Source organism: Tachyglossus aculeatus, chromosome X2 (genome assembly GCF_015852505.1).
Source record: "Tachyglossus aculeatus isolate mTacAcu1 chromosome X2, mTacAcu1.pri, whole genome shotgun sequence".
NCBI classification, from domain to species: Eukaryota; Metazoa; Chordata; class Mammalia; order Monotremata; family Tachyglossidae; genus Tachyglossus; species Tachyglossus aculeatus.
Window position 1 is genome coordinate 25,874,601 of NC_052100.1, and position 18,570 is coordinate 25,893,170.

Below are 18,570 nucleotides of genomic sequence, written 5' to 3' on the forward strand. Positions count from 1 at the left end.
AGACTACAGCAGCTGGGTATTTGGGTGCATGGGAAATTGCTTCTGGGGCCTGGGTATTTCTAACCTGCAGAATGTGCATGGACTGCTCAAAGCTATGGACTGCTATGCGGTGAAACCAGAGAGCTGAGGGAAAGAGAGAGTCAGAGGAATGCAAACATCAAAGTGCAGCAGGCCTGTCATGAAAAAGTACCAAGAGAAGAGCATTTAATCATGGGTGGCTGTGTTCCCTTACATTTCAATGTTCTTACTGCATGACTTGAAATAATAATAATTGTGTGTGTTAATTAAGGGCTTACCACATGCCAAGCACTGGGGTAAAGGCAGTCAGACCAATTCAGTCTCTGTTTCACTTGGTGCTCACCATCTGAGAAAGATTAGAACAGATATTTTGTTCCCACTTTACAGTGTGGAAACTGAGGCCCAGAGAAGCTAAGTGACTTGCCCAAAGTTCACAGCAGGGAATTAGAAGAAGCAGGATTAAAACCTAGGTCACCTAACTTCCAGGCCCGTGCACTTTCCACTAGGTCAGTGGTTCCACCACAAGCTTCTGATTCTCTGCTTGCCACCCTCCAATTCTCACTGTCACTCTTTCCCCCTTTCTCCGTCTCTCTCCTTTTCCTGACTCTCTCCCCACTATGTTCTTGGGGCATTAGTCTCACTGTAGGACAACTCAGTCTTGGGGAACCTCTTCTCTTGTTCCACTTTTAAACTTTGGTCCCTTCAATCACAACGTGTCTTTTAGGCAAAATTCAATTCTCCACAAAGTTTAGGATAAATTTGGGATGTATGAAGAGTTTTGGACCAAATGTTCTCAATCTCGCCTGTGATCTGGGTAAAGTAATACCTAAGACATCCTTTAAAAGCCGTATTTCGTGAATGGATAAACTCTCTCTACTTCTAGTGATTAACAAATGACATGGAAGGAGATTGCTTCTTCAGACCAAGTTGCTTCATTTTTCCTGGTGGGCTGATGGCCTCAAAGTTGCATTTTTTATATCTACTAGCACTTTGGCTAAGGCAACCCTCTGACTTCAGGTCAAAGAGTACAGGGAGGACCTTCACATGAGAGGAAAATCAATCTCCAATGCCCCCCTCCCTCCAGAAAATAGCAGCACTCTTCTAGTGCCAAAGAGCATTAAACATGACCAGATGCTTGGCCTGGGAGATTTGGGGAACAAACGTAACAACAGAGATCAAATTAAGTAGCAAGAGCCCCCACAATCTAGCCATCCCCAAACTTCTTGGAGACGAAATGATAGATACATCCATGGCATCAAATGTTTGTCTGCCACTGGAAAGGTGGTTGAGACATTTTCCTTTACATTATCACAGAAAACTTTTTCACATATCTTGCAGGAATGCTACAGTATTCCAGAAAATTCTGGGTCTAAATCATTGGTGAAACTGTCGAAGGCAAGGGTCTTCCTAAGTGAAACTTCTAGTTTTCACTTTCACAACATGGTTTCTGTAAAACCTCAGAACGATGCTAAAATTAGCAGTGGGCTGTGGGTGGAAAGTGTGCATGGGATAGGGGACGTGTATAGGATACCACATGTGTACTTAATTTTCATGTGCTCACAATCAAGAATGGGTCTGGTCCTGTGGATTTGAGAGAATGGTGGAGGATGTGAACTGTGTGAAAAGGCTGTGTTGCTGGCCTTTTCTAAATTCTGTTCAGTTAATTTGGCTGAAAATTTGGATGAATAATGTCCCCAATCACAAAACAAACAAGAGGCATGCAGTTACTAGGAGAAGCTTATATGGAATATTGGAATTTTCCAGTCTTGATTGTAATTTCTGCATTTTATAGGCCAGGTGAATTTAAAAGCCCTCCTTCTTCTTCTTTGAAGTTTTACATTTAAAAAATTTCAAACAATAGGATTTATAACTCCCAATTTGGAGCAGAATGTTTCAAAATCCCATTTTCTAAAGTGCTCAATCTCACATCCATACAAATAGATTATTCTGAGTTATTTGGTTATCTTCTCTGTCATCTGTGTTCATTCATTATCCTGCATCCCAGAGCACTACTTCACTGATTTAAGTACTTCAAGATCCAATCCCTTATTTTCCTGTTATTCTGGGATGGGAATATGTGTCATCATTTAACTGAGCTTCAGTTCTGTAGAAGAACAGTTCTCAACCTGTGTACTGGGAAAACACTAAGTGCGAGGTAGTTACATGGGAAGGAGGGAGGGCATAACTGAGAGGTCAGTGGCTACAGAGATGAGAATGTGGAACAGTGAGTAGGTTGGCATTAGAAAAGTGAAGTGTATGGGCTGGGTTGTAGAGGGAGAGTAGGGAGGATAAAGAGCAGAGAGAAGGATGTTTGAGTGTCTTTAAATCTATGATCAGGAGTTCCTACTCCATGTGAAAAGGGATGGGCGAGAATTGAAGGGTTTCAAGAAATGGGGCGACAATTTCATGAATTGTGCCCCTGACTGTAGGAGAGAGAATTATAAAGACAATCAAAGATACTTTTGTGTAATGGCCAATTTGATATGTAGCTTAACACCTGGAAATAATTATACGTTCTTGTCAAAGGTGAAAGTAACAGACTTAAATTCCTGGATTTCTAAATATGACTTTAATCAAATTGAGATAGAATCATCATGGAGCCCTTTTCTAAATATACTTGGGCTTCAGGAATTTAAAGAGAGGGTAGAAGTGAAGTACTGAGGTGCACAGTAAGCGCTCATTAAATACGATTGAATGAATGAATTAATCTGGCAGACTCATTCCTCTCTCTATCTTTAAAACCTTGCTAAAATCACATCTCCTTTCAGAAAGCTTTCCCTGACTAAACCCTCATCTCCTCACCCTATTTCCATCCCAACTGCATCATCTCTGTACTTGTCACTATCCCCTAAATACTAGCCACTAAACCACCTCCCCAGCCCCCTGCAAAAACACTTATATCCCTATCTTTAATCTCAGTTGCCTCCCCCTACCTGAAATTTATTTAAGCCTCCATCTCCCTCACTAGACTGTAAATTCCTTGAGGATAGGGATTGTGTCTACTAACCCAATTGTGCTTGGTTCAGTGCTCTGCACAGAGTGAGCACTCATTAAATACTACTGACTGATTGATTGGGGGTGCAAAGGAGGTGTTTTAACTTAGAATTATTTAATTGAACTTAAAGAGCAAAACAAAAAAATAAAAAAAGCAAGTCTGTGGTGGCAGAGGAACAACTTTTCTCTCTAAGGGAGGGCCCATTTAATATGTGCTTCCTAAATTAACTTCAAATAGATTTTGTGACCACTTAAATATGTATTATATACTATGTACTGATTAAATTGGATAAAAATTTAGCTGAGACATTTTCTTTAAGAGAAGGTAGAACTGCCTAGTGGAATGAGCTTGGAACTGGGAGCCAGGAAACCTGACTTAATAATAATAATAATAATAACAATGTTGGTATTTGTTAAATGCTTACTATGTACCAAGCACTGTTCTAAGCACTGGGGTAGATACAGGGTAATCAGGTTGTCCCACATGGGGCTCACGGTCTTCATCCCTATTTTACAGATGAGGGAAATGAGGCACAGAGAAGTTAAGTGGCTTGCCCAAGGTCACACAGCTGACAAGTGGCGGAACTGGGATTAGAGCCCATGACTTCTGGCTCCCCAGCCCATGCTCTTTCCACTGAGCCACGCTGCTTCTCGTCTCAGTTCTGCCACTGGCCTGCTCTGTGGCTTTGGGGAAATCACTTAACCTCTCTGGGCTTCTCTTTCACATGTGAAATATGGATCTTCTCCTCCTATCTCTTAAATTGGGAGCCTTTGTGAGACAGGGACTGTCCATGATTGGATTATTTTGTATCTACCCCAATGCTTGGTGCACAGAAAGCAAGGAATAAACACCAAAACTAATGAAATAACTTTACTCTATAGGGATCATAGTTTTCATATGAGGACTTTCTCCTCCTTCTGCCTTGTTTGCGCCTTTCCTGCCACAGAGATCTTGCTTATACCCAACTCCTTGCCTGGATCTCCCTGCCTCTCCTTCATTGCCCTTCAGATTTAGAGATGGTTGTCCTGGGATGAAGAGTGATTTGAGTGGCCGAACCACTAGGCCATGAGAAGCGGCGTGGCCTAGTGGATAAAGCATGGGCCTGGGAATCAGAAGGACCTGGGTTCTCATCCCATCTCAACCACTGGTCTGCCATATGACCTTGGCCAAGTCACTTCTTTTCTGCGTGCCTCAGTTACCTCATCTGTAAAATGGGGATTAAGATTGTAAGCCCCATGTGGGACAGGGACTGGGTGCGAGCTGTCTTGTTTGTATCCACCACAGTGCTTAGTACAGTACCTGGCACATAGTAAGCACTTAACAAATACCACCATTATGATTAGCATTTGTTTGGCTTCTCAGCCCACTAGACCATAAGCTCCTTGAGGGCAGGGATAGGATTTATTTATTTTGTTCTCTCCAAAGCGTTCTGCATACAGTAAGAGCTCAATAAATGCCACTGATTCAATGAAAGCAAAACTTCATTAGGCACTTCCAGGGGTAAGAACTATAGTTCCGCTCCAAGGGATGAGGGAGAGGGGAGAAAAAAGCTAGAGGGGCCCCTCCAACTCTGGAAGTTAGTGTTATGGGACAAAGCAGTGTCAGAAGTGTCCGGGTCAGGGGTGATGGGGGGAGGGAATCACGGAAGGGCAGCTCTCCAGAAGAAGCATGGAGGGGCAGGGGCAGAAGAAGGGCTATGAACAAGAGTTGCCTCTGATTGCCCAGTCCGGTTTACAGCTGATACTGTTGGACAGCCTGAAGTCCTACTTCTCTGAATGCACTGAAATCAACCCATCTCCAGTTCTGATGGACCAGAAACAGAACCAAGTTCATCATCTTGGGTCCACTGCATTTCTCCCATTTGCTAATCCCACTGCTAATAGTCCAGGGATTTTAGTAATCGTAACTGTGGTATTTTAAAAATAGTTACTAAGTGCCAAGCACTGGTGTAGGAGCCAGATCATCCGATCAGACACAGTCCCTGTACCACATAGTGCTCACTGTCTGAGAGGCACAACAGGTGTTTATTCCCCATTTTACAGATGAGGAAATTGAGGGTCAGAGAAGTTAAGCGACTTGCCCATGGTCCCACAGCAGGCAAGTAGCAAAGCTGGCACTAGAACTCAGGTCTCCTGACTCCTGCCTCTTTCCATAAGGCCAGGCTGTTTCTGTTTCTCTCATCAACTAAAGTTTCAAGTGCATTCCTACCTGACAGAAATGTTTGCTTTGCTACAAAGTGGGAACACCTCAGCAAAGAAAAAACCCCTAATCAACACCCTTCATGAACCTATTTATTTACCCAGTTAACTCAAAAGATTCCTGTTCTACACTTGCCAATACCTCACACCTTTTTAAAACACAGATAGGGATTTATGCAACTGGAGTAGTTTCTCCTTAGTGACCACCATCAGAGGAGATCTATTGACGACAATCTTGATAACAAATACTGCCTGCTTCTCAGAGGAATTCAAGAATTTTGCTCTTGATTTTTATCAGTTTTAATGCCTTAAATTTTTATGGCACTTTTATTTTTCCAAAGCCCTTTCAGTGACCTCATTTTACCCTCACAAGATCCCTATAAGATAGAGTTGGGCAGATAGTATTTCACAGGTGAATTTTCCCAAACCCCTAGTGGAAAAATGATTGGAGTGGGGGTGGGGATGGGAAGGTTAAGGAGGAATTACACACACACCCCCCGCATTTTAAGGGAGAGGAAAGTGAAGGCCACAGTGTCAAACTACTCACCCTAAAGTCATTCGGCCCATTTGGGGTAGAAGCATTTCTGTGCAGTCAAATTGCATTTTTTAGAATACAACAGGTGGACCTGCCCACAGATATGCGAATATTTCAGCATATATCCATTTTTCCATTCATTTTCCTCCTACCTGTAATTATTTTGTGTCTATCTTCTCTACTAGATTGTAAACTCCCTGAGGGCACGAATCATGCCAACTCTATCGTACTTTTGCAAGCATGTCAGACAGTGCTTTTCACCTAGTGGGAGTTCAATATTTTTGATTGGGTGTCTTCTCGTGCAGTGTGTGTAATGCTCCCTTGAGTTTCCCTAATCGAAAAAGAAAGCTTCTTCATGGCAGCATGGCCTGGTCAAAAGACCAGGGTTCTGGGAGTCAGAAGACCAGAATCCTAATCCCACCTCTGTCATCAGCTGGCTGTGTGACTTTAGGTAAGCCATATAACTGCTTTGTGCCTCAGTTTCCTCATCTGTTGAATGGGTATAAGCTCTTCTTCTTGAAGAAGTAGCATGCCCTAGTGGAAGGAACACACAACCTGAAGTCAGGAGACCTGGGTTCTAATCACAGCTTCGCTCACCACTTGCCTGCTGGAGACATTGGGCAGGTCATTTGACTTCTTGGTTCCTCAGTTTTTTCATCTGTAAAATGGGGACTACGGACTTGTTCTACCTCCCCCTCAGATTGTGAGCTCCATGAAGAACAAAGACTGTGCCTGATCTGATTGTACAGTATCTCCCCCAGTGATTTACAAAGTGCTTGGCACTTAGTAAATAATAATTGATAATAATTGTGCTATTTGTTAAGTGCTCACTATGTGTCAAACACTGTACTAAGCACTGGGGAAAATACAAGATAATCATGTTCTACATGGGGCTCACAGTCTAAGTAGGAGGGAGAACCAGTATTGAATCTCCATTTTGCAGATGAGAGAATTGAAGCACAGAAAAATAAAATGACCTGCCCAAAGTGAAACAGCCGGTTTGTGGTGGAGGTGGGATTAGAATCCAGGTCTTCTCCCAGGCCTTTTTCACTAAGCTTTGCTGCTTCCCTTTCAAGTTAAGTGGCCTTGCTTAACTATTCATTATTATTATTATTCAGAAATGCTTCTCTACAATGGAGAAGCAGTGTGGCTCAGTGTAAAGAGCCCGGGCTTTGGAATCAGAGGTCATGGGTTCAAATTCCCAGCTCCACCAACTGTCAGCTGTGTGACTTTGGGCAAGTCACTTCACTTCTCTGGGCCTCAGTTACCTCATCTGTAAAATGGGGATTAAAACTGTGATCCCCCGTGGGACAACCTGATCACCTTGCAACCTCCCCAGTGCTTAGAACAGTGCTTTGCACATAGTAAGCACTTAACAAATACCATTATTATTATTACAATGGGCTATTGTCACCTAGACTGTTATTTCACTCTTTGTCAAATACCAAACAGTGATCATCATCATCATCATCAATCGTATTTATTGAGCGCTTACTATGTGCAGAGCACTGTACTAAGCGCTTGGGAAGTACAAATTGGCAACATATAGAGACTGCACCAGTGGTTCTACACCAGAAAGCCACTTATATAATAAGACTGCACAGCAGCAAGTAAGTTTTCTGCTTGCCTCAGAGGCAAGGACCCCAGTGACCAGACCAGTCCAGGAAGAAGGAGAGGGCTAGTGAGGCAGCTGAGGAATGCTTTGGCTTTGCAGCAATCCGAACACTGCCCTCAAGGACCCATTGTACTTTACGTGCATTGCTCCGTGGACACGCGACCCTCTCAAACCCGTCAGGAATGTTTTCTGTTGGGTATCATGCGGCCCACGGCATGTGGCTTTCGTAAACAGGGTGAGGAATTTGGTCTAGGTCCCTAGCAGTCAATTGTCAAGTTTGCTTGGTAAAAATGTGTGCTTTTCCCCTTATATGGGAAGGGGCGGGGGGTGAGGAAAGTGGGGAACATTCCTGAACGTGTCAGCCCAGATTGTACCTATGAGGCGGAACAAGAAAACTGGAATGTGGCTACGGGTTTACCGAGCTTGAACTCTCCCCTCAAGAGACGGGAGAACCTGGGCTTCTTCAACGCCTTAGAGCTGTCCCCGGGGCCCCTCGGCCGGCAGAATTCTGAGAGTAAATGGCTGAATTTTTCCGAACTTCTCTCCTCTTCCTAACACAGAGGGATTGCTTTAGCAATTGTTTAGATAAGAAGCATTCTTAACCATGATGCTGATATTTCCCACCTTCAGATATCAAGCCAATTAGGGGGCTCGTTCTACTCCCATTTTGTAGCAGAAAGTAAACTTCGATGAAGTGATCCAGTCCTTCAGTAAGCCGATCGCAATGACCATAACATTGTCTCAGGAGACTGAGCCTGAGATTCGACACAATCAGTGTCCCACATGGGGCTCACGGCCTTAATCCCTATTTTACAGATGAGGTAACCAAGGCAGAGAAGTGAAGTGACTTGCCCAGACAAGTGGTGGAGCTTGGATTAGAACCCAGGTCCTTTGACTTCCAGGCTTGTGCTCTATCTGCTGGGCATACTGCTCCATGGCCTCCTGTCACAAAACGCAGTGCCCTCCAGCCTGCTCCGAGCAGCGCACTGGGTCGCTGGGGCAGCCCTGGGGTGGAGTCAGGCAATGATTCTGGCATCGTGAATCGTGGTCAAAATGAGCTCCACTTGCTCTTGCTGTCGTTTCTCAGTTGAGCTCATTAGATTTAGCATGTTGGACCCAGGATGTGTGAGCCCCAAGGCAGTGTAGGAAACTGCTACCATCTCAGACTTCTACGGGGCCTGGGCCTTCCTTGGGTACCTATAGGAGAAACCAGTCTATTGCAGATTAATTGGGGTGTCACCAGGGAGATTGGGGTCTTCCATCCAATCCCCCAAACAGGAGAATGGACCTTTTTTACAGAAACATTGGCAGAGATCTTCTCTATCAACTTTGTAGCATTGTGCTCTTCCAAGGACTTAGTACAGTGCTCTGCACACAGGAAAGGCTCAATAATTACCATTAACTGACAGCTTGATAAGTGACTTGCAAGCCTGCAAGCTCCTTGATCAATCAGTCAATTGTATTTATTGATCATTTACTCTGTGCAGAGTACTGTACTAAGCACTTGGCAAAGTGCAATATAACAATATAACAGAATTGGTAGACACATTCCCTGCCCACAGCAGGCTTAGAGTCTAGAGGGGGAGACAGGCATTAACATAAATAAATAAATTACGGTTATGTACATGCTGTGGGGCTGAGGGAGAGGTGAATAAAGGGAGCAAATCCAAGTGCAAGGGTGACGAAGAAAGGAGTGGGAGAAGAGGAAATGAAGGTGGGTAGAGTAATTGTCTGTCCAATATGAAGTGGGAGGACATTCCAGGCCGGAGGCAGAACGTGGGCGAGAGGTCGGTGGCGAGATGGACAAGATCGAGGTACAGTGAGTTAACATTAGAGGAGTGAAGTGTGTGGGCTGGGTTGAACTGGAGAGCAGAGAGTTGAGGTAGGAGGGGGGCAAGGTGATTGAATTCTTTAAAGTCTCTGGTAAGGAGTTTCTGTTTGATGCTGAGGGGGATTGTCAACCACTAGAGGTTCTTGAGGGCAGGAGACCATGTCTAACTCTATTGTACTCTCCCAAGGAGTTTGTGAGTACTATGCACAGAGTAAGTGCTCAGTAAATATTACTGATTGATTAACAGACTGATTGCTCAAGGACATACTACAGGAAGGCTGTAACTCCAGATTTCAGTGCAGTACTCTTTTGATTACTGCTCCAGGGCCTCTCTGGTTGACGGTTTCTGTCTCCCTTTCAGCACAGCCTGAAACTGTCACTAGTTACAGAGTCAAGATGTTAATGATGTTGACATTCTATAGACTTTCTTATCCAAAGTATTTGGGGTAGACATTTCTGCAGAATCCAGTTGGGCACTGAAACCCAGGAAGAAATGAATTGAAGCAGCATGGCCTGATAGAGCACATGTTTGGGAGTCAGAGGACCTGGGTTCTGATTTCAGCTCCATCACTTGACTGCTGTGTGACTTTAGGCAAGTCACTTATCATCTCTGTACCTCAGTTTCCTCAACTGTAAAATGGGGATTCAGAACCCATTCCCCCTCCTACTTGGACTGTGGTTCCCATGTAGGACAGGGACAGTGTCTGACCTGATCATTTTATATCTACCCCAGGACTTAGTACAGTGCTTGGCACATAGTAAGCAGTAAACAAATTCCACTATGTTTATTATTATATGAATAACATATAATAGGCATTATATGAATAATAATATAATATTATTCCATTGTGTTCTATATTATTATATGAACAGTAATTATTATGATTATAATATAATAATAATTATGGTATTAGTTAAGCACTTACTATGTGCTGAGCACTGTTCTAAGCGCTGGGGTAGATAAATGGTAATCAGGTTGTCCCACGTGGGGCTCTCAGTCTTAATCCCCATTTTACAGATGAGATAACTGAGGCATAAAGAAGTTAAGTGACCTGCCCAAAGCCACATAGCTGACAAGTGGCAGAGCTGGGATTGGAACCCACATCCTCTGACTCCCAAGCCCTTGCTCTTTCCACTAAGCCATGCTGCTTCTTATATTAAATGAGATTGTATAATATAAAATGGAGAGGTATTGGGACTGTGTCCAACCAACCTGATTTGCTCGTATCCATCTCAGCGCTTAGCACAGTGCCTGGCACATAGTAAGTGCTTAACAAATACCGCAGTTATTATTAGTTCCTTCAGAAATCACAGAACATGATTCTGTCTGCTTCACTGAAGATGGAGCAGTTGTGCTACCGCTATTATTAAACATGTCTCAGCAAATACACAGCAGATATAAACATCCTTCCTCCTGACAGATATTGCCACATGCCTTACAGACAGTCGGATTCCAGAGCGTGACCTGGGAAATGCCAATCTCTCCTCTGTGGTAGGAGGAAGGGGAGGGAGGAGCTCCTTGATTATTTATCCATGGGAACAGATCCTTTGTGAAGATTGTCCAGCCCACAGGCCACCAGGAAAGACAAATCCCAACAACTCACACCTAAAGCGATACAGTTGCGAAGGGACACGGAATTTCAATCCACTAAACTAAGTGATGATTTGGGACTTTGCTACAGTTTTGACCTTGCTCTCTGGTGCAATTTCCCCAGCTGGACAGCATGTGTCTTGGAAATCTGTCTTTCCTCCCTAATCCCCCAGGCCTGTTCCCACCAAAGTAGTCTGCACATGAGCATGATGAATTGCACATATATCAGTCTTGGAGGAAAAAAGACGTCAGCCCTATCTTACCTGATATTCTGCAGCACTTTAAAAAAATTAAGATTTAAATCCACTCTATTCTTTCAATTTACCATTCAACCCCCATCTTGGAAATAATTCCTTTTCATTTTGGTTTACTTGAACAAGATTTCCAGGGTGAAGTTATGAAACCAGCATATCGCAGACTTACTGGTTTTTAGCTTTATATTAGATCAGAGGCTGCCACTGGAGGGTATGACATCAGACTCTCACTTGACAGGAAAACCAAATTATACGAATCCTAAAGACACAATTTGGACATGGAAAAACCCTCCCTAAGCAAATTAAAATAAAGAGAGGCAGCGTAGCCTAGAGGAGAAAACACAGGACTGGGAGTCAGGAAACCTGGGTTCCCATCCTGGTTGTCCCATGTGCTTGCAGTATGATCTTGGGCAAGTTATTGAACTTTTCTATGCCTCAGTTTCCTCATCTTTAAAATACAGATTAAACGCCTGTTTCTCCCTCCTCCTTAGACTGTGAGACACATGTGGGACAAGGATTCTACCTCATAATAATAATTGTGGTATTTGTTAGGTGCTTACTATGTGCCAGGCACTTTACTAAGTACTTGGGGAGATAGAAGGGAATCAGGTTGGACACAGTCTTAATTCCCATTTTACAGATGAGGCAATTAGGGCACAGAGAAGTGAAGTGACTTGCCCAAGGTCTCACAGTAGACAGGCGATGCAGCTGGGATTAGAACCCAGATCCTTCTCACTCCCCAGCCTATGCTCCATCCACTAGGCCACACTGCTTCTCATCTGATTACATTATACTTATCAGACCAGACCCTCCTCCCTCTTCTTTTTTCCCTCCCTGGCCCATCCCACCCTTTCTTAATAATAACGATACTAGTAAAAGTCATACTGAGAATAATAACAATAATAAGGCATTTGTTAAATGTTAACTTTATGCCATGCACTGTGGAGTAATAATTAGGTCCCACATGGAGCTCACAAAGTAAATAGCAGGAGGGAGAACAGTTACTGAATCCCCATATTGGATGGAGACGAGGGAACTGAGGCACAGAAAGTTAAGTGACTTGCCAAAGATCACACTGCAGGTAAGTGGTGAAGTCAGGACTAGAACCTGGAGCCACTGATTCCCAGGCCCACTGGACCACATGGCTTCCTTTTCCCCATGTGTTTAATACACACAGTAATTACTCAATATTTATCATTGATTTACTGATCAAATCACCTGCAGTCCAGGTAGAGAGAATAGCAGCAATTGAGACAAGTCATCAGTGGCTGGGAAGTGATGACATGACCTAGTGGATAGAGCATGGGCTGGGAGTCAGAAGGACCTGGGTTCTAACCCCACTTTTGCCACTTGTCTGCTGTGTGACCTTGGGCAGTTTACTTCATTTCTCTGGGCCTCAGTTACCTCATCTGTAAAATGGGGATTAAGACTGTGAGCTCCATGTGGGACAGAGACTGCGTCCAACCTGATTTGCCTCTATCCACCCCAATGCTTAGGACAGTGCCTGGCACATAGTAAGTGATTAACAAATAGCATTATTATTATTATTAATGGGGGTTACTCAGAGGAAGACAGAAAGTAGCGGAGGGTTTGCAAAGAGGTGGAGTGGACCTTTTCCCTAAAACACACACACATGCACACATACACATATAGATTATACAAATATATATATATATATATATTATGGGCTGAGTGTCCATGATGGATACTTCAGTGGCTAGAGCCTGGATCCAACTCTAGATCCAGAATACACCATTCTTTCATCTTTCACCCGTGTCTGCCAGAAACTGCTGGACCACTGACTCTGTCACTGCCAGAGTCTGTCTGGCCAGGGGAGACAGGATGGGTGTGGAGGAAGTCTGTTCGTCTTGCTGTGTTGGGTGGGTTGTCCTTGTTGAGCTTGACAAGAAAAATCAATCTTATTCGACTTCCTGACTATATCTTCCAGTGCCAGCCCATAGGTAGGTAGAGGCCCCTTGCGTCTTTCACTTTCTGCTTCCTTGGGTATTGCTGAATGTGCTTAATAATAATAATACTGGTGGTATTTGTTAGAGAAGCAGCGTGGCTCATTGGAAAGAGCACGGGCTTGGGAGTCAGAGGTTATGGGTTCCAATCCCAGCTCTGCTGCTTGTCAGCTGTGTGACTTTGGGCAAGTCACTTAACTTCTCTGTGCCTCAGTTACCTCATCTGTAAAATGGGGATTAAGACTGTGAGCCCCATGTGGGACAACCTGATCACCTTGTATCCCCCAGCGCTTAGGACAGTGCTTTCCACATAGTAAGCGCTTAACAAATACCATTATTATTATTATTAAACACTTACTATGATGCCAAACACTGTATTAAGCACTGGGGTAAAAATAATCATATCAATTGTTGTCTTATGCTGTCAAGCTGTCTCCGACTCAACAAGGAAACATCTCCCCCACAACGCTTCACCTCTGCCTGCAATCGTTCTGGTAATGTATCCGTAGAGTTTTCTTGGTAAAAATATGGAAGTGGTTTACCATTGCTACCTTCCATGCGATCAACTTGAGTCTCCACCCTCCACTCTCTCCCATGCTGCTGCTGCCCAGCACAGGTGAGTTTTGACTTGTAGAAGATTGCCTTCCACTTGCTAGCCACTGTCCAAGCAAGGAATGGAGTGGATATGCTTCTGCTTGACTCTCCCTCCCGTCGTCGAGACTGGTAGAGGACTAGAACCTCTCCAGGTGCGACCCTAAGAAGGAATCATATCAGACACAACCCTTATCTCACAAGGGGCTCGTAGGAGGGAGGATAGGCATTTTAGGGATGAGGAAACTGAGGCACAGAGAAGCTAAGTGACTTGCTCAAGGTCACACTGCAGCCACCTGGCAGAGTCAGGATCAGAACGCAGGTCCTCTGTCTCCCAGATCCATGATCTTTACACAAGGCCACACAGCTTCTTTGCTTGAATGTAGACAATTGCCCATAGAGTCCAGATCTCCTCCTAGCTAATCCCATAGACACGTCATCGTCTCTTATTAGTGACATTCCTCTTGGAGCCTCGAACAGCTGTCGGCCACCAGTATTGGTACATTCCAGGGAGTTCAAGATGCATTTGGATACCGTGGCCTAGTGGATAGAGCCGAGCCTGGGAGTCAGAAGGACCTGGGTTGTAATCTCAGCTAGGTCGCTTGTCTGCTGTGTGACCTCAGGCAAGTCACTTCACTTCTCTGGGCCTCAGTTACCTCATGTATAAAATGGGGATTAAGACAATGAGCCTCCTGTGGGACATGGACTATAACCAACCCGATTATCTTGTATCTACCCCAGTACAATGCCTGGCTCCATTAAAAACAACAACAAAAAGCTGGCCAACCTATAGAGACATTCTATTGCCTGATTTTTATGAAGAAGGGTTGAGGACCCAAATCCTAGTTGAGACTATCTCCAGTGGATTTCCTGGATCTAGTTCTCTCCAACACCCCCTCCCCGACACTCTCCAGGAGCCCGCTCCTGGAATACACTCCTTGGGAGGCTTTAATGCTATGGTCTGAGAGAACTTGTCAAGAGATCTCCCTTCCTTGGCCTATGTCATACTCAAGACTCTCATCTGGTCACAAGGTGCCCTATTCTCCCACTTCCCTCTCACTCCCCTAGATTTGGCTTCCCCACAATTTCCCAGAGAACATGTAACCTGACAATGAATTCAAAGTTCGTTTCTGACAGACAGAGGAAGAAAGATTTGAAGATCTGGGCCTGGGTAAGCATTTTACTTTTCGTTATTCTCCAACTCCTCTGAAACTCCAAAAACCCTGTAAAGCTGGAAAGATGGATTTATGCGGTTCTCTGACAAATACTGAGGTCTGAATAATAAATACTAAGGACCGAGAAAACTGACCTCAGATTTTCCTTGTAGTCAGCTTAAAATCAAACCAGAGGGCCAATCACTGGCATTTCTTATGATGGGTAAAATGTAGATACAGCATTTACAGAACGCTGTATTGTTACTTTTCACTTATTATCCCATTAGGCTAAGGTAGTGAGAAGGCTTCATTTGGTTTTGTTTATGTGTACTATAGAAATGAATGGAGAGAGAGAAGAATGTGTGAGAGAGGAGAAAACGTTACATTCTTGTAGGAAGAGGCTGGCAGAGGAAATATTAAGAATTTTTGGTTGCCTTTTGACCTATTAGTGAAATCAGAAAAGCACTGAGGTGCTATGGAGCCCTGGGCTACTAGTAGGCCTTGTACTTCTCCAACCTTGATGACACAATTAAATCTCATAATAGTAATCGTGCTACTTATTAAGTACTTACTCTCTGCCAAGCACCGTGTTACACTTTGGGGAGATATAATACAAATCAGACCAGACACAGTCCCTGTCTCACATGGGCACTGCTGATCTAACAGAGAAGGAGAGCAAGCATTTCAACCCCATTTTACAGATGAGGAAACTGAGGCACAGGGAAGTTAAGTAACTTGCCCAAGATCACACAGCAGATGAGTGGCAGAGCTGGAATTAAAACCCAGGTCTTCAGACTATTAATCTCAAGGGTTTTTTAATGCTCTTGGTGCTTGTCAACTTGAAAGTAACAAATGAAATAGTCTATAGTCAAATAACGACCTGCTACGATTGAAGCACTTCTTCACATCCCTGATGATGAGAATCACCGTGGGCTACGATAAGCAGTTCCCAGAGGAGATGGGGCAGGCAGCGCTGCCAGGACTATAGATAGAACTCTGATTCATCTATTTCATTCATCTGGTTTGCTAAATTATGAGTCACCCATTGCTTTTGGTGCTTGACATCACTTGTTTGGAATAAAACCGAACGTAACCATGAGAATGTCAGCGGTTAAAAAGTAAACTCGATCAGCAACAGGACTAATACTTTTGTGTCAACAAAGATGAAAACTTTGATTACTCTTCCTTTATATTCCAAGTGAGGTTTTATCCACCTTTTATCCTTTTGTCCTTCTCTTAATAATAATTGTGGTATTTGTTAAGTGCTTACTTTGCTCCAAGCACTGTACTAAGTGCTGGGGTGTATACAACTAAATCGGGTTGGACATAGTCCCTGCCCACATGGGGCTCATAGTCTCAGTCCCCATTTGAGAAGGAACATGGTTCAGTGGAATGAGCCTGGGCTTGGGAGCCAGAGGTCATGGGTTCTAATCCCGGCTCCACCACTTATCAGCTGTGTGACTTTGGGCTAGTCACTTAACTTCTCTGGGCCTCAGTTACCTCATCTGTAAAATGGGGAGTAAGATTGTGAGCCCCACGTGGGACAACCTGATCACCTTGTATCCCCCCCAATGTTTAGAACAGTGCTTCGCACATAGTAAGTGCTTAATAAATGCCATCATTATTATTATTTGACAGTTGAAATAACTGAGGCACAGAGAAGTGTAGCGATTCACCCAAGGTCAAACAGCAGACAAGTGGAGGAGCCTGGATTAGAACCCATGACATTCTGAGTCCTAGGCCCATGCTCTGTCTACTACACCATGTTGCTTCTCATCTTTAGAGCTAGCAGAAACCATCACCAGCAGCAGGAGGAGGAAAGATCAGAGCTCGAGTCTCGGTAGCAGACTATGAAGCAAAATAAGACCTCAAGGGTATGATTGATGGCATTCAAGCTTTATTATTATTGTAGTGTTTGTTAAGTGCTTACTCTAGGGCAAGGACTGATCTAATTGCTGAGGTAGATACAAGTAAATCAGATCGGGCACAACCCCGGTCCTACATGGGTCTCATGGCCTTAGTAAGAGGGTGAATAGGCATTAAATCCCCATTTTACAGGTGAGGAAACTGAGGCACAGAGAAGTTTAGTGACTTGCCCCAGGGTCACAGAGCAGGACACAATCGGCCCTGCCTGAGACGAGCATTTTCCGTGCAGACAACCAAGTCAAACTAAAAATGCTTTTGTGGTACTCAGCCCCTCCCCTTCTTGAGAAGGAAAAACATGGTGTTAGAAGATTAATTATAGGTACAATATAAGCAGATCAGACAGTCTCTGTACCACAGTGCTTGGCACATAGTAAGTGCTCAACAAATACCACAATTATTATTATTATTATTATTATTATTATTATATCAGCAATGCTCATCACGAATGGTGAGGGCTCTGAAAAGGTATATTTTTCTGGACAAGCTGTACAATGTGCAGGAAATCCTCTTTTAAAGGCAGTCACGCTCACGCATGAAGTCTCACTGCTGACAGCATCATATTGAAACTGAAGCGTAATCTCCCTGTCTACTAGGATTTTCCCGTAAGAATTATGGAACCCGTCAGCCCCTGGTGCTAGTAAAGCTATTCACTTCCTGTAGTCTAGCTCTTCACACACTCTTTTTTTTCTCGAACAATGATGGGAAATTTCCTAGCACACAATGGATCTGATGACAGCACTGATTATGTGCTGCCTCTGCTACTCAAAGATCTCATTATCCTTTGTGCGTTTTGATGGACGTAGACTAAACCAGCATCTACACGTCCTGGGGTAGACATCAATTTGGACAACTAGATTTGCTTCGTTGTTGAAACTGGACCAAAGCCATCTGAAATCTTCACTTTTATATTCCCAACTCAGCTGGCCCAGAGCAAAGACAACAGAAAAGGATTTCCCTGGCTTTGTTTCTTGGATCCAGAAAACCCTTCCCCCAGGCATGTCCAGGGTCTATCCTGGTTGGACTGAATGACTTAGCACTGGGAAATTTCCTCCCATTGCTTCAAACTGAAGATGAGCACTAGGATTATGTCATTTCAGGAACAGACACACACTCTCTCTCTTCCAGCTACACTCCAGTCTGATGAACGACATTCATCCAGTACATTACATTGTGGACTCCTTCAAATGTTAATGGAGATGATAAATGCAAAGGAACCCATCTTTCCTCTCCTGGGCTTTTTTGGGGCAAAGTACCACTTAAACTGACAGGCTCCCAATGAAGGCAGACAAGTGGGGAAGATCTGTAGATATAGACTGAGTAGTTCAAAGGAGCTTCATTTGGAGGCAGAGAAACATTTCAGGCAAGAATCTCAATAGATCCACTTGATAGCTTCTTTGGTCTCCTATTGCTGACCATGTACTTACTGCAAATAACTGGGAATCAGAAAAGAAAAGAATGAGGAGATGTCTACTGATAGAGTGAGTAGCTAGGGACAATTGATACTGTCTTGCTAAACAGACCCATAAATTCACATAAAGATCAAAGTAAAATCATCTATTAAACTGCCAGACCAAGACCAGCATTCTAGCCATTCATCTAATGGGTGTTTGAAGGGCAATCTTATGTAATGTGGTAAATCTCTATCAGAAAACAATACAAAAGGTATGTGACCCTACTCAGTTCCCCAACAGACGCTATCTAAAAGGCATGAAAAAAACTGTTTGATGAGAACAAAGACAGAATGAATGATTCATAGAATCTACAGTACAATTCAACCAATTCTTTATAAAGGGGAATCTCTCTATGGTTGCCTACCCTTGTGCACCCAGGAACAAGGATGTTATTTTAAATGGTTTAATTCTTCCCACTATAATGGGGCAAGAATCCAGAGTCCAATA

The 18,570-nt window shown here is 43.7% G+C and overlaps 1 non-coding gene across 1 annotated transcript; it reads right to left on the reverse strand.

Moving 5' to 3' along the window:
• Window positions 1–13,627: 13,627 nt before the first annotated feature.
• Window positions 13,628–13,765, reverse strand: LOC119949720. The gene has a single exon (XR_005457262.1). It is a non-coding gene; the product is annotated as a small nucleolar RNA SNORA7 (small nucleolar RNA).
• Window positions 13,766–18,570: the final 4,805 nt, after the last annotated feature.